The sequence below is a fragment of the Grammomys surdaster genome, unplaced genomic scaffold (genome assembly GCF_004785775.1).
Source record: "Grammomys surdaster isolate TR1022 unplaced genomic scaffold, NIH_TR_1.0 234, whole genome shotgun sequence".
NCBI classification, from domain to species: Eukaryota; Metazoa; Chordata; class Mammalia; order Rodentia; family Muridae; genus Grammomys; species Grammomys surdaster.
Genome location: NW_021604679.1, coordinates 1,145,284 through 1,162,888, shown reverse-complemented (window position 1 = coordinate 1,162,888; position 17,605 = coordinate 1,145,284). Strand labels below are relative to the sequence as shown.

At 39.1% G+C, this 17,605-nt stretch overlaps 1 protein-coding gene across 7 annotated transcripts in view; it reads right to left on the bottom strand.

Annotated features, from left to right (window-relative positions):
- The window catches only part of Nek7 (NIMA related kinase 7), a 125,826-nt gene that overhangs the window by 79,635 nt on the left and 28,586 nt on the right, over nucleotides 1–17,605 (bottom strand). Inside the window, exon 2 of one of the 7 annotated variants that reach the window (XM_028773790.1) lies at nucleotides 13,475–13,592. The exons of 5 other annotated variants lie outside the window; for them this stretch is intronic. The gene's annotated coding sequence lies outside the window, so the exon portion shown is untranslated. One more of the 7 variants, XM_028773793.1, reaches the window with a different exon arrangement.

The following is a 17,605-nucleotide window of genomic DNA, read 5'->3' as shown; positions in this document are numbered from 1 at the left end:
TAAAGGTCATTATTAGGAATAAAGAAAGTCATATTAGGAATAAAAATTTCAATTTATTTGGAATAAATATAATTTCAAATATTATATATCTAATAAAAGAGTCAAAGTATATGAAACAAAAAATGGTAAGACTACAAAGGAAAATATGCAAACTGGGAAGGTGGGTTATACCTATAATCCCTGCATTTGATAGAGGCAGGAGGACCCTAAGTTCAAGGCCAGACTGGGCTATAAGATTCTATTTTAAAAAGATAAACACACGGCTAAAGAATGAGGTAGAATAAGACAGGGAAATGGAGATGGAGAGGAAATAGATGCATGATTCTGATTGGAAATTTATTTTGATTTTTATGTTTTTGTTTTGTTTTTGATAGAATCTCACTATACAGCCAAGGCTCAGCTGAAATTAACTGTTAAGCAAGCCTCTATAATACCTACAGAGACTGTCATGTTTTCAAAGTTTGTACTGTACACTGACAGAAATAAAATGAACCAATATATGTTTCAAACATGGATAACAGAATTTTTGGCCAATTACAAAATACAGATGTAAAGCTTATATTATAGAACTTTTTTTAAAAGAAGAAACTTTGAAAATATGTCTTTCAGAACATTTATTAAAATTCACTTATAATGCTGATCTCCGTCAAAACCCACCGCGACTTGCCTTTTTGACTGACTCTTTACCAGTGACAATGTTCAGCTAAATGAACATATTTCCTTCATTACTTATCAGTGAAGAAGACTTAAACAAACAGAAGGCTGTTCTAAATCACCATCCCTTTAATTCAAATTGAAAGTAAATCAAGTTTTTTACTCAGTTGACATCCAATCACCACCCTGCCTCCTACTCCCCTGCTCAAACAGTCCCTCCCCCCCATCCTCTTCTCCTCTGAGAGGGAGGGTGGAGCCCCCCCCCACCCTGATATCTCCCCACATCAAGTCTCTGCAGGGCCAGGCACATCTTAACCCACAGAAGCCAGACAAGGCAGCCCAATTAGGGAAATGTATTCCTCAGACAGGCTACAGCTTTAGAGTTAGCCCCAACTCTAGTTTGTTGGGGGACCGACATGAAGACTAAGCTGAAAGTAAATCAATTTTAACCATGATGGTTGCTCGCAGAGTCTATACCTAAAAAGCACCCATCCCTATTTTCAAATATACATTATTATGATCCAGTCACTCAGTGTTCCAATGCTGTATAAACTGTTCATAAAGAATGTGCGAGGGGCTCCAAAGCAAGGTTTCAGATAACCATGTACAGGCTGGTTTTACTTTTTTGATTTTTCTGAATTCGAATGGGTTGAAGTACATAATCCAAACTTAAGTTTCTTCTTCTGAAATGAAATTTTCTCCTTCAATCTTTGAGATGATAAAATGTTCATTATCCCTTCGTGATGAGTACTATGCTGACATACCCAAATAGTCTATAAGAACATTAAAAAGGCATGCTTTATTAAATAAGGCAACTATCATGAGGAATGAAATATGGAACAAAAGAGGAACAACTGCTGAAAATATAGAAGCACACTTCCCCCACCCAAAGGACAGTTACTGATCTAGCTAGATAAGCACACACATGCACACGCAAGCACACACAAATAAATGTCAAAGGACATAATGGAAAGTTTAGGGTGACTGATACTTGGCAAAGCCTGAATACTTAAATTCAGATCTAAATATTTTTCTTGGCCTCAAGTCACCATTCAACAGGAATCTTCTGACCTCACCCTGCTGTCTCCTTTTAAGTGACTGAGTCATCCAGTATTTCCCATAATGAAACAAGTGACACATCCGTATCAGCCAAGGCAGAGAGAGTAAGCACTCAAGAGTCAATAAACCCATTCATACATTCTTGTGATAATAAGTTAAGTCTTTAGAATGTACTAGGATGACTACTGGACATTTGAGGAGAATGACGGATGTTTCTAGACCATCCCAGTCTTAAGATTTATAGTTAAGATTAATAATTTATTGACAAACTTGGCTCTCAAAGCCTTTCTCCCTTTAAAGGAAATGGTACTCTATGGGAAAACATAGGTGGTTCCAGAGCTCAGGCTGGGAAAGTACAAGCTGAGCCTGAAACATCATGTACCAGAAAACAAAGTTGTGCTCAAAGAACAATGGGGACATGTCAAAGAAAGAGAAGTCAGCTTGAAGGGAAGCGGACAACATTCCTCCAGCCACATTCAGACATCTGAGTAGCACGCTGTGGTCCCCTCAGTGAAACAAGAACTGAGGTCCATAAGGACACATAAACGACAGCGAGGCAAAGCCATTCTTGACAACAGAGCTAACAAAGAGGCAGTGATCGAATTTAAGACATTCACTAGTGTAGAGCAAACGAGAGTCAGAGAAGACCTGGGTTCCTCTCCTTACGTATGCATCTCCTTTAGCTAGAGGCCTCATTTTAACAGAAGATGCTCTTATCCAGAAATGGACTTAGAGCTATAGGTTTATGACTAGAATTCAGTGACCTTATAATTTCTAATCCATTTTGCAGCTCATGAAAATTTCACTTCCTAAAAAAGCTATCTCCACAAGTCTGGGAGCTACAGAGCCCTCTACTAAGGAAGTGGTTGGAAAAGTCGGCACACATGCACACATCAGAAGCAGAATGTCTCATTAGAAGAACCCCAAACACCAAGGCTTAAAACTGCAGTATCAGTGTTAGTAGCTGCTGGGCAGGAGGTCTGAGATTGGACTCTTCTGCTTTACAGTGAAAACAACCATTGTTCTGTAATATTGACTCTGGTATCGTCTGCTGTTCATTGGAGAAGTCTTCTGTAAGCACTCAGCAGAGTACTAAGTTACACATGTCAATCCAAGAATAAGACAATAACATCACAGCACTAGAAAAGCCATGAATTTCAAAACATGTGATTCTTGTTGACTCTAAAGCCATATTTTTTTCATAAAAGAGTACAACATTCTAATTTGCTTTCAACCTAATTGACACAAATATGTATCTGTATCTGTAAGTATAAAAAAAATCTATCACTAATAGAAAATATATTGATATACTGATGTAAATTGGTATGTTACAAAACTCAAAGGTAATATATATATCAGTGTACTATCTCATCTTTAAAAAAATATACAATAAATATATATTTTTAAATTTTGTGAACTACTAAGTTCTACTAATCTCTCAATTCTGCTCTAAAAAATAACTCAGCAACTGAATTTCAAATTATGTACAAGAATGTATATTACCAAAGTATTTAAAATAAAACAAAACAACTGGTAGGAACATAAAGGTTGGCTAAATTAAAAGGAGGATCTCACAAGATTGTCTAGCAAGGAAAGGCACCTGCAGCCAATCCTGACAACGTGAGTTGGATCCCCAGGACCTACATGGTAGAAGAAAAGAAGCAAGTTCCAAAAGTTTTCTTCTGACCTCTACACCACACAAGCACACGCACACACACACACACACTTTTTAAACAATTTTAAAATTCAACAAATACAGAAAATTGAAAACTAGACTGAAAACATTTACTTACTCCTACTTACTCCTACTCTGCCTTTAAAATGTAACTTCATAGTATACTATGAAGTGATAAATTAAGACTCAAGAGAAAAATTTTTATTTTATATGTACTTGAATTATATATACATATATACATACATGTATGTATATATGTATACATAATTACTAAATTGGACAGTTTAAAATACTTACCCTGCCAATATATAAGCCAAATAGACAAATAGAAGCAGAAAATTACCTATCCTACCATGCAAAACTATAGTTGGAATAAGGTTAGAATAGAATGGTTTACACACTGCTTTATCCATAGTGCTTAGCTCAGGGCTAAATATAATATAATTAGCATTTCTTAACGTATCTAATGTGAATTTATTAAATAGACCTACATATGCTAAAACCCATGACCATATTAAATCAAAACTACCATTTGCACTCATGTGTAAAATCACTGTAATATTGTTTCATATGTGTGTATGAGTACAAGAACATTTTCTTTCCATAATGACAAAAATGATCATTTGGACTATACCTCTGAGGACAATTCGAGTGTTTGTGAATGCATGAATGCAACATGACACAGTAAAACATCAAAGGACAAGGATCTGAGGGATGAGAGGGAACCATGAAAAGCTCACCTAAGCATGTTTTCCACTGAGTGTTGTGTTGACAGTCCAGAGACAGCTGAGGTGCTAAGAAGAGGTGTAGCTTTTCCTTTGGCCTTTTGAGAACAGAAGGCACACCAGAATTGACCAGAAGGCTATGGTGAGAAAGTTCCCCAGCACGTGGGTGGAGGCCTGGAGAGCCAGACAGCCTTAACTCTAATAGAATTCTTAGCATTCAATTAGTTAGTTCAGATTTAGAATGAGGGGTCCCTGAGAACTACTGCTCTAAGACACCTAGCAAAAAGAAATGAAAACTCTCACTGGAGAAGGCACATCCAAGGCACCAATGTATTTCTATAAATGATTTGCCACATAGAGTAGCCAACACATGATAAAACATAACTAGATATTTAAGCAATTAAGAATTCATGAACATTCAGAAGGAAAGCAAAGCTGAGAAGCTAAGCAGTGTTGCTATGACAAACACTGACTAAAAGCAACCTGGGAAGAGAAAAGTTTACAGTTTACAGTACACTAAGGGAAGCTACAGAAAGAACAGAAGCAGATGCCATAGAGGGACTCTAAATACTGGTTTGCTCTCTCTGCTTGTTCAGCTACTTTCCTAATAGACCCCAAGTCCACCTGTCCAGAGATCTGCCAAGGTGGGCTGGACCCTGCTACAACAATTAACAAAAGAGAAGACCCCACAGACATGCCCACAGGCTAATCTGATGGAAGCAATTTTTCAGCTGAGGGTCTTTCTTCCAAAGTAACTCTGGTTTGTGTCAAGTTGACAAAAACAGGCCAGCAGAAATGATAATTAAATGTTATCTACATGAAATAATAGGGTAATAATGATTATAGAATGAAAACTGTAACTGAAATTAAAATTCAAAATATAATTTATAAACAGAGTTAATGCCCTAAGATTCCTATTAAAATTTGTACCAAAAAAAGAAAAGTAAAAATTAGCATATTTATTTTTAATATTATGCTTTCTACACATCTGACAAAGTTAGTGGCATCAACATCAGATTCAAGTACCAAAGAGCCATTATCATCTGATTTCCCTTTACACTCAACTTCTCCCCCAGTTCCTGGCTACGGTACATCCATACCATGTCTTTGTAGTCATGTCTTTTCTAGGGCATTGTAGAAATGCAGCCTCTTTAATGCGGTCCCTCCACAACTGAGATTCATCTTCCCACAGCAAACAGGCTGTTCGTTATAATTGCTGAATACTACACCACTGCATGGATGTGCATACCAGTGCTGACCTAGACCTCAAATGACTGGCATCTGCATTGTTGCCAGTTTCAAAGAATCATGAATAATCAAAGTTATTATAAACTCTCATATATAGGACAATTTCAATTACTTGGGCAAATAGCCAGGAATGAGACTAATACTTGATGTATTAATGATATATTAAAAAATAAATGACTTTATTATAAGAAACAAAATACCACCTGCCCTATCTTATCACTTGCCTTCTGTGGTCTCAGTGACATACTGTTCACTCATTCCTTAAAGGCTTCAAGATCATTCCAAACAATTGGGTACCGTATCAGTCTAGAAGATGTATTCTGGTCAATTCATCAAATCAAGAAGAAAGCATAGGATCGTTATTCTAAGTCTTTCTATTTTATAGAAAAGTCTATGCTAACCTTTCTCCAACTATATAATAGTTAGAATAGCTAAATAACATGACTATTTGTAGGATATAAATAATATATTTCCATTGTAGAATTAAGCTCAATGCAAAGCTATGGATTCTTACAGTCTGATAAACTGCGTGTGGCTATCAGCTAATCAATAACAAACACTTGAAAGTGGGGAACAAAGCTAACCAGGACATATTGAAACAGGCTAACATAAGGTTTTTGGATATGGAGTCATTTATGGGGCTATATTTTTTTTTTTAAAGATTTATTTATTTTATTGTGAGTACACTGTAGCTGTCTTCAGACACGCCAGAAGAGGGCATCAGATCACATTACAGATGGTTGTGAGCCACCATGTGGTTGCTGGGAATTGAACTCAGGACCTCTGGAAGAGCAGTCAGTGCTCTTAACCACTGAGCCATCTCTCCAGCCCCCTGGGGCTATATTTTTTAGCACAGTGAAATAAGATAAAGTACCACATGCTAGGCTAACATTTCTTCTTCGAACTAAATCTTTACCGAGTGGCTGCTTTAGTTGAGAAATGTTTTCTAAAAACATTTGCTCAAGTCCCACTAAGTTACATCCTGAGGAAGGATTCTATGTTAAATACTGGGAGTCCAGTAACGCACCACGGTAAGGTTGCTCTTGACTGAAGCATCAGTGAAATGACATCAAATTATGGTACCGATAAGACTAATGGTTTTATTGAGACTGATAGTTTTATTATGTTTCTTGCTGACACCTGCTGGTTCAACTTTATTTTTCAATTAATATAGACTGGAATTTAGAGACTACCATAAACAGAACACGCAGGTTGGTTCATTAAGAAACCACTGACCCAAACTCTCTTTCCCACCCTGCTGGCTTTCACTGAACCATGTAACAATGTGACCACCACCTTACCTCTCGCTGTGCTTTACCCAATACACACTCAATACTTTCCATCTCAATTGTCTCATTGAGCTATGAGACTTGACTCGGAAACCAAAGCTACATTTTTTAATTGAAACCGTAAAAGCCAGCATGGAATGCTAACAGAATTTTAAAAGGGGGAAGGTGTCTTTTAAAATATTATGCAGCATGACTTTCTAAATGTGTTTTCACAAATTCCATATCCTATAGTCGTAAAGCTTTAAAAGAAGATGATACGGTCTGACTAAGCCCTCCTAGGATAGTAAGCTGTGAAAGATGATGTGGTCCTACTAAGCCCTCCAAGTTTTACCCCCAACATTCCATCTTTCTTAACCTCAACATATTAAAACATAATATGAAAGGAATTGCACTGTTACCTTTCTCGAAGTTTCTGGTTCATATTCTAAATGTAAATGACAATCTATTATTTTAAGTGATACCTTTCTAAGGGGAGCTGCAGCATCTGCCTCGAACACATGCTTTCACTGTCTTTCTCTAGCTTGACAAACCCACGTGAACCATGGGAGCAAACTGTCAAGGTCAGAGAAAGGAGTAACTCAAACTCAAGGTTAGACCTTTGGACGTAAGGATGTGCAGAGGAAGCAGGCTGAAATAAAAAAATTCAACCATGACACGTGCCCTAACTAACTGTAGTCTGCTTCTCACATAAATGAATAAAGCTATTTAATAATAAATCATTCTGACCAAAAATAATACTGAGTACAACCTATATCAGGAGACCTACAGCTGGCTAGCTTTCAGAATGACGGATAGAAGGTTTTTCATTTCTTGTTGTTTTATTTTTTAAAATGTATCTTCTTGGTCCACTCATTCTTGTGCCTACATTGACGGAATAAGTGTGAAGTAGAGCAGATATTTCTCTATTTTAAAAATGAACACATAAAAAGATACATGTGACTAGAAGGCAATGTGTTTGAGATCTACACAGTGTGTTCATTTAATAGGTCACAGGCTTTGTCTATTTTAAGCTTGGCTCTGTGAATCCAGATGCAGTACCACAGCTGACTAGTACTTGGCTGTGGCTGCTGAAACTCCCCCTTGTGCTTGGCCCCACTAATAAAGCTGTTTCAGATGCAGGCCAGGAACATGAGAGGGGCAGCTCATGCCCAGGATCTTTCTGAATCTGACTTGGAGCCACATAAAAATAAGCAGTGGACACTGCCGGATGATGTGGTGGAAGGCAGGCCAGAGAGGAAGCAGGCCAAAGGCAGGCCGGAGCCTGGGCTATCCTCGGGGCATCTGTGTTATTGTTAACATTTGTTTTATTTTAAAAGGAAAACTGGGGAAGAACACAGACATCTCCTTCATAAACACATAAATGCCTCTTGTGCACTGCCTGGTCACTCACTCCTTGTCATAATAGTGAAAGTCAGCCATTACTTCAAATCCATATAATATCTGATTCATTCCCCCAACATGAAATATTTGGGCTTGTCATTTTCAACTCTTATCTATAAATGAACTGTCTGGATCTGGAGTTGCCTTCTTAAATAACAAACATACACATATAAACTACTGAACGTTTCAAAACAAAAATCAAGGACTCCAGCCTCTGCGAGGATAAGAGACATGGCGTGTAACTAGGATGAGAGTTCAGCAAAAGACAGCAATGTGGCATGTTCCCATGCTCAGAGCTAATCCTCATGTCACCAAAGTGCCCAAAGAATGCTGCTTTCTGGAAAAGGACCCCACAAGAGAAAGGAAAATGCTAAAAGAAATCAAAGAAAGCCCAATGACGTCAACAGCTGGCCTTCTCTAGACCAGGTCAAACCGATGCCTGTTTCTGAGTTTCAAGTATAAGGAAGTCGCTGCTGTGACTAGATTTTCCTCCCCTTATTTCTGTGGGCTGTGTCTTAGGCTCTCTACCCTACTTCTTCACTTGTTAGGGAGTGTACCATATTTCACTATTAGTCCTCACAATCTCTATTCACCAAGTGGGTATAAGCCACCAACATCGTAAGTAACTCTGAGTCAAGACAGAACCACCTTCTCTTCTTGGTGAAGCTAACAACAGCCTGGCAGACTTGATGTCTCCTACACCTGAGAGCATAAGTGTTTTACAATGTAACAGAGAGATCTTAGGTATTCTTACAATGCATTGATCCCACAAACTTTTTCACAAGTAATAAAACTAAAGCCTAATTCTGGAACCTTAAAGACTTCACACTGTAATAATCTACTCAACTTCTTGATTGTGCCTGTGAGAGTGTGTCTCACACACTAATGAATACACAGGCAAGACTAAGTTGAATATCATTCCTTGGATCCCATCCAACTTGGTTTGGGTGATTTTTTTTTTTTTAGACCATGTCTCTCCTTGGCCTTGGGCTCACCAATTCGTCTAAGTAGCCAGTAGGCTGTAGGAATTAAAATTGTTCCCCATCACACATTGTCTGTTTTGTTTGTTCTACTGATGCTTGACCTAAGGTCCTCATAGTTGCACAGTGAGGACTTTATCATTTCAGTCAGTGGCTTCATTTTACAACACATTTTTCTACAACACACAAGGCTGACAAAAACATTCAGTGTTGCTGAAGGTGTGCATGGAAGCCAGTTGTGAGGAACAGGCTTGAGAGACCAACATACCTGTGATGATGAGACTTGACAAGTGAAACACAGCATCTGAAAAGCTAAAAGGCATCTGGTCGTCATCTCTCAGCCTCTTACAATTTCTACTGATGCATTCCAATCACAAAAACTTTTGGAATTACCAACAAGTGAGAGGAATAGCTATAAACACCATGTGAGAATTCAGGAAAATTTACGAAAGATTTGACTTTACTCTAAAGGCATCTGTAATTCAGATCTCAAATCCAGCTGCAAAAACAGAAGTGTCAAGGCCTTTTCCCAACAAAGTACTGTTTACTTGGATTGCCCTGTCCCTATCTACAGGGATTCCAGAAAGAGCCCTGTGAGCTCAGCCATTGTCATGGCTTCTGGCACCAGGACAATGGAACAAGGAGAGGCTGGAAGCTGAACCCCACCTACCTGAGACACTGTGCACACAGCATTACATAGGTGCTACCGTCATCTGCTTCCAACCCAAAAATAACACCTTTGGCAGTAATGAGTTTCCACGCTAGATCTCAGGCAAGTTCCTCTGTGATTGACAAAGGTCTGCTGAAGAGAGGAGAGTGCCAAACCAGACCTCAACAGCGCTTCTCCTGAACAAAGACTGGATCAAATTGATTTTTTTTTCCAGACTCCCGACAACACCTACAACAGCATTAAAACTTTAATATGATGATTGATGCCTGTGAGCATTCAAATCCTAAGCCAGTGGAACTAATGTGGAACTCTAGTGAGGCCGAGCCTATGTCTGAGTTATTTCTGGTTTGGAAACAGACGTGGCAAAGTACCTCTGACTTTTTAGGCACAGCCAAAAAGAGTCAGCAGACTGGATGCCCTAAGATGAATGATTATAATAAACTGTCCTCAGACATGAAACCTTAGCTTGGTGCTAAATCCAACCCACAGGGCTCTGACTGCCACACTTGTATTAAAGGCATTTGCTAAACCAAGGGCTCCCCAATGGGACAGCTTTCAGTCTGGGTTTATATGGAATACCAGCCTCAACATGCGCTGTAGGGTTAAGTGTTTGATAGGGACCCAGCGTCCCTCTTACACAGCACTGTGTGAGATGGCACATCTCTTCTTTGCACTCTTTACCTACACTTAAATCTCCAGAGTGTGTCTCTGTGTCACATGGGTTATTAGACTGTCACCAGGATCAGCTTCTAGAGAGAAGGAAATGAGCCATTTTTTACATCATGAAGGCAAAAAAGAGAGAATATTACTAATGAATCCTGAAAAGAAATTACTAAGTCGCTGCACTTTAGTGATCCAAGCCAGAGAGAAGCAAAGTTTTCCTTAAAAGAGCCACGTAGTAAACATTGTAAGCTCTATGGGCATCACATGGTCTCTTTGCAATTCCTCAGTTCTATCATGGAAAAGCAGTCACTGAGGACAGTGAAAGGGTCAGCAACAGACTAAGCAATAGCTCCACTCTATACCCCTAGATTTCAACTGAAATTAATAAATCAAGTCAAGAACAGAATACAAATCTATTCAATCTACACTAAAGCAAAGCTAAAGTATTTTGTGACCATCTAACAACTCTAGGAATTTAGATACGAACTATAGAATAAAAACCTCTGGAAGTCTTTTATGCTTTTGTTATCCCTTTCCCCCCACCCCAAAACACAGAGAAATACAACTCTAAGATATCCACCAATAACGGAATTGAGAATGGTATTTCATGCCTTACATGGTACAAGAACTTCTTGCTACCCAAAATTCTCTGGATCTCAACCACTCGATATGAATAAACAAAATTTTCTCTTCTCCAGAGAAAAGGCATGGCCAAGCCTGCCATCTGAAGCAGTAAGCCAGAGAGAACTCAGCTGCTAACAGCTGAAACAGAAACCATCACTGGCTCATGGTATGGAAGACAGAACTAGCATACAGTTTGGTAACAATGTGAGAAGGTCCGGGTAAATACTGAAGACCTCAGAGACAGACCAACCCTCTTTTGGTCAAAGTGAAAGCTGGTTGCTCTACCAGAACAAAAAAATGGCTCTAGTCTAAAAGTGGAGACAATATCTAGGGCCTCTGTATGTTTCAACTACAATGCCTGGTACACAAAACAAACAAACAAGCAAACAAAAAGCATGGCCAAGAAATAAGTAATATGGGGGGAGGGGAATAGTTCCACAAATGATCGAGATTTTATGATAGTAAACTTTAATAAACTAGATGAATGTCAAGAGGGAAAGCTTGCAAGGCCTTGGTCCTAGACAAAGAACCACAGGGAGCTAAGGAATGATGAGAGAAGAATCGATGCTCTTCCCCAGGGAAGAGCACACCAACCAATTAATTATCCAGTATCAGTCAGACCTGAAAACATGCATATACACACATTATATGGACTAAAAGAAACCAAAAGAAAGGTGTACTTACAAATTTAGGAATACACACACAACAACAACAAAATTTAAAGAAAAAAAGGGCATGAACTTGAAAGGAAGTGGGAGGGGCAACCCATGGGAAGGTTTAGAGGATGGAAAATGGGGGAGAAAATAAATTATAATCTCAAAAAAAAATTAAAGGTATATATTAAAAAAAGAACAAGGTTAGTGCCCACACTAATAATAAAAAGTCCAAATTTAACACTAACTCTAAAACAAGTCTTACATACTAAAACCCAAAATTCTTTAGCCATTAAGGAGAAGCACAATGTAGACACTAGCCAAAGAAAAACAAACGCAATTTCACAGACAAAGGAGCTGTTAGGATTTATAAAAGAAAATTAAAAGTAAAGAAAAATAGCTCATAAAAAATAAAAGGAATGTTTCAGAAAGACACCACAATTCTACATGAGTAATACAGCAAAAATACATAAAGCGAAACAAAAAGACTTAAAAAAAAATAAAAGACAATTCTACAATTAAAAACTGGACAGAGGTGGGTACTAAAATTGGCAATAATTAGAAAATGAAGGAAAAAGATATCAAAGCCAAGTCTCAGTACAGAAAGACCTAAATCCATAAAAGTACCCACCTAACAGCATTAAGTCAGCCTCCAGGCACCAAGCCTGAGAAACTCACTTCCCACCACCCAGGGCGGGATGCTGCAGAGCCCTCATAGCTGAGTTGCCTGTCAAGGCAGCTGCATGGCTATTCCATGTCAGGGTGTCTAGATCCTGGCTGCTTGCATCAACCTAAGATGATCCTGAAGAGCTGGTCTAGCTCCAGAATGCCCCTACTGGCTGCCTGAGGCCTCTGTTGCAACACACAGCCCTTCAGGTTCCTCTGCCTCACCCTGCTTTCTTCCTTCCCAAAAGCATTGAGCAATGAATAGTATGTACGGAAATCTCCATTTCAGAGCGAGTGACTTGGGAAATACAGCCTGTTTCAGTTGCTGCTAAAAGTGATCTAAACTAGACTCAAAAATGAGAGTTTGAAGCTAAATCCATTGACTGGCATTAGGAGATCCCCCCCGCCCCCATCACTGACAGGTGTCAAAATATGGATAGACTGTAATAAAATATAATCATTTTGTCAGTTGACAAAATCTAGAGTCACCCAGGAAGAATCTTAGAGAGGGACTGTTTAGATCAAGTTGGCCTTTGGGCATGTCTTTGTGTTAACAGAGATGGAACTATTTCCTACCGAGGTATGGGATCCTGGACTGTTTAATGCTTAAAATCAGAGAAAGAAAACAGATCGCAAGCATGTACGCATACACTGCTCTCTGCTCTAGACTCTGGATGTGACTCTCTGCTCCAAGTCCCTGCTGTCATGACTACCCTGACACGAGGGACTGTTACTTGTAATTGTGAACTAAAATAAACCCTTTCTTTCCTAAACTGGTCTGGGTAGGATATTTTATCACAACAACAGAAACCAAACCCAGACATCATACATTGTACCCTTTACCAGTGGACAGGATACCACAGGATGGAAATGTATTGGGAGCAGAAAGAAAGCCCGAGAAGTACTACTAACAGGGGTTATCAGCTATTGACGGGGACATGATAAACTAGAGAGACAGGGTTACAAATGAAAGCAACGAAAACAAACAAAAACAACAACAAAACAAACAAACGAAATACAGGCTTCTGAAGAACACAAAGAGGTATTCATTTTCTGTTGTCAGAAGTCAGGAAGACCCAAGGATCCAGGACTTAAATTTTAGGTCAGCAAATGAACAGGGGTTGAAAAAACCTCAGTACAAATTTTGGTGTCCTGGTTTCTTACCTGTGACTGTGATAAAATACTTACAAAGGCAACTTAAGGGAGACAGGGTTTAAGGGTTTATTCAGGCTCAGTTTCAGGGTACAGTCCACCATAACAGGAGAGTCAAGGTGTCAGAAGCTTGAAACAACTGATAATTTGACATCTGTAGTCAGAAACAGACAATGAATGTAACCAGGCTACTGCTCAACTCACTCTCTCTACTCTTACTCAATGCAGGATCTTCTGCCTAGGGAATGACGCCATCCACAGTGGACAAGTCGTCCCACCTCAATTAATGTCATCAAGGTAACCACACAGAAATCACTTGGTCTTTCAAGTGATCCTAGATTGTATCACATTAACAACTACCACTCATCATCATACCCGACAAGCCTGTGATTTTGAGGTTAGGATTCTAACTAGGAACAATCAAGGCTCTCAGGAATGTACACATCAAGAAGCTTGAAAATCCCAAAACTGTAAATCCCTGTGATCACAGAAGAGGCTCTGCTTCCTTCCACTGATGATGACATGAAGCTGCTACCTCACAAGACTATCCTACCCTTCCCTCCTAGCTATCAGATCAATAACTAGGATCAAAGGAAGGAGGTTACGACCTAAATATGGTACAAGGAACAGCCTGGCAATAAACAATACACTCACCAGCTTGGCAGTTAGTTACATGGGTGTGCTTGCTTTACATAAACTTCTTGAGTTGGACATTTAAATACACTAAAGTATAAAGTATGTTAATACTTCAATAACTTTTTAAATTATTCTTTGTGGATGGCTTTTTTGTTTCCATGTGCACCACATGCATGCCTGGTGCCCATGGAGGTCTGAAAAGAGTATCAGGTCACCTGTGACTGAAGCTACAGACAGTTGTGGCCACCATGCAGGGGCTGGGAATCTAGCTGGGTGCTCCGAAACAGCAGCCAATGCTTTTAACTGCTGAGCCATCTTGCTAGCTCCTTTCAATAACCTTTTTAAAAAGCAATTATATTCAATTTATATTTCCAAAGAAAATGGATTTATAAACTTCCTCAGCATACTATCATATTTGTATTTGTATATATAACTCTCTGGCCAATTAACACAATAATTATCCTTTATTAAAACTGTTAATTGGGAGGGACTGATATGAAAACCAGACTCAACTACAGAACCTCCTTAATACCTGCCTATAAGTCAGTACATTTAATACTGCATAAATCAAAAGTAAACCTAAATTGATATCTTTATAAATTAGTGTGGACAAATGATGGGACTAAATATCTTACATGTGACCATATATTAGTCATGTGACCAGGTATTAGTCATGTGACCAGGTATTAGTCATGTGACTCTCACAAGCATCTTCATGTATTTCTTTATTGTCCAAATGTAACTCAGAAATTATCTTGGGTGCAAAAGGATGTGTAGTTTAAAATAAAACCTCTCCCAGCCTCAGGGGCTCATTCACTATACCCAAAAGAAAGAGGCTTGCTCAAGTTACCCACAGCACCCATGGTCACAATACTACACCCAAAATCCTACCTCTGCCTCTCCCCTTGGTGTCTCCACTACACAGAGTGAAAAACCCCTAGTTTGCCTATTTTCTGTTACAACTACAATGGACCATATTGTCTACAACTGTCAAGACATAAACAAAAATCTCTTGCCCTGATTAAAGCTTTCCCTCTCCCCCACATGGTGTTGGTGGGGCACTTCAAGCTGGAGAAGGCTATTTTTCTTTTCCATGAGGAAAAAAAAAAAAAAAAAAGCAAAGGAATCACCCTGATTCCACTTCTGACCTCAGTGAATGAATGCTAAAAATCACTGAAAATCTGGAAGAAGACACCGAGCAGCTATGGACTCCAGGAATCTAGTTGTGTGAGTAAAAACCACCATAGTCAGCCACTGACACTGTCTGAAGGCAAAGGTGCTCCTCGAAAATGTCACAGAGCTGGTAAATGGGAGAACCAAGAGTTGAAACTAGGTCTTTCTCCAGAACATCAAATTGCATCTCTTTTCTATGAAGTTTTACTCCAAATCATTAATACATGGATGTATCCACCTAAGTGCTTATCCTGAAACCAGATGGCTACGACAAAATCAAGGAGACAAGTCACTCAAGAATCCTTTCTCTCACTCACATTAGGAAGATGCTTCTTAGTGGTACAGGGCTGCCTCCCTTCAAAACCTGTTTGGGTGGGCATCGTGCTTTGTCTGGCGAGTCTGAAACCCCCACCATGTTGCATGTCACGTCTGCCAGTACTAATACATCTCCTCCCTGAAGTGCGACTCCACTCAGTCTTTCTCAACCCTCCTGTCTTCTCCCAACCTAAAATCTAACATGCCAAGAGCATGGATTTAAGATGACAGGTGCATACTGGTATTCAGAGGACTCTCTGAAAGGCTACTACTATACTTGTTACACTGAGTACCAAAAAATAGGACCAAATGACAGGTTTTCCCAGCAAGTCTGATTAGGATATATGTTGGAGTTTATGTTTACAACACTGTGAATGTTATAGGAGCCAACAAAAACTCCTACATATTTTTTACATATCTTCAGGAGCACAAAACTTAAAACTAAATATTTTCATCTGATTCATTTTTAAATAAAATATACGCATTTGTGGAAATGAATTACAAAATACATATAAGGAAAATTTTGTATGTAATATAAGCATTTGTTTCTATAATAACAAGGTAAGTAGCTTAACCACATCTAAGTGGTTAACACAATCTTCATTTAAATCTAACCATTTCTTGAAAGCAATTATGCTGTTTCCATTTATATTAGTTACAGCTTACACATTTCTAAAAGTTCATCGTCTAAGGCTCTAGTGGCATTTTGGGTACGATAATAAAGATAACTCTGCTATAGAAGAACAAGTGAAATTGCTTTAAGCTACTAGGTCCAAATAACTGATGTTTTTAAAAGCAACCCTGCCTTCATCTTAAAAGTCAGAATGTCTGCAGAGGCTTGTGCGTGGGTCATGAGTTGTTTGTTCCCAGGCTAAGATGCTGTATACAATTTGTGCCCTAGAAAGAGCTTTCCACCCAAAGTTATAAATACTCAAGAAGCTCATATGGAGAGTCTGACCTAACTAACCATAGTCTGACCACTGTGATGTTCCTCTCAGCAGTTCCAGGCTTGCTGTTCAGAGTTAGGGACAATCCTTGGTCCTTTCACCTGAGACGTTGCAAATGCCCACTTCTTCATTCACTGTTGTTCTATGAGTAACTGTCAAGATACAGCATCAGCACAGACAACTAGACTTTGGCAGCAAAACTGAACAGAAGGCAAAGGGCTATTCTAACTCATCTCCTACCTTTTGTGTTTGACAATAAAAACAGTAAAATCATAATTCATGTCTATATTCAAACTCTGTATCCAGCCACCTACAAATGAAACGAAATATTAACAAGAGTATCTTTCCTGAGCAATTGCTAACGGGATTTTGAAAACTCTGGGGAGTGATAATTGTACTCCAATTCTTAGCAGCATACCAACGTTACTCACAGCCTCTCCTACTCAGTCAGGGACCTTTGGTTCAAGGTGCTGGAAACAAACAATACAGATCTGAGGTCTGTTCCACCACTTCGAGGTCGAACCTGCAACATGGACGGCTTAACCTCTCAAACGCACCAAATTCCTTCTCTGCAAAATCCTTAAGTTGACACAAAGTCCTGACCTACTTCACCCAGCAGTGACATTAATTACCAAGTGTCTTATTACCACTAAGAGTAGAATGCAAATGCAGTATGATATTACCATACTGTTTCCTATTCACTGTTTGAAAAAAATATATGCCTACTATATTTTGGGTGTTTATATTATTAATAGCATCAGGAGAGCCAAAGGCTCCAGTAAAGGCCTCGTGGAAAATGCCAAACTCCAAGGTCTTACCTCCCTCTCCAGCTGGGCCCTTTCTGATAAATAGTGGCACAGCCCAGGGACTATAGATTAGCATCACAGAGATGCTCTCACTCCAAGGGTGGAGGAGACAGGTTTGCGGGGTGCTTTCTACAAGAAAGGTGAGTGCTGAACTGTATTGCTCTGCTATAACCCAACTCACTACAAGCACACCAACCAGTCAGGCTCTAGTGGATAAAAGTACCAGCATGTGGGAGGTTGATTCTCCTGCACCTGCTGTGCTTGCAACAACTGTTACCCTGATCTACCCA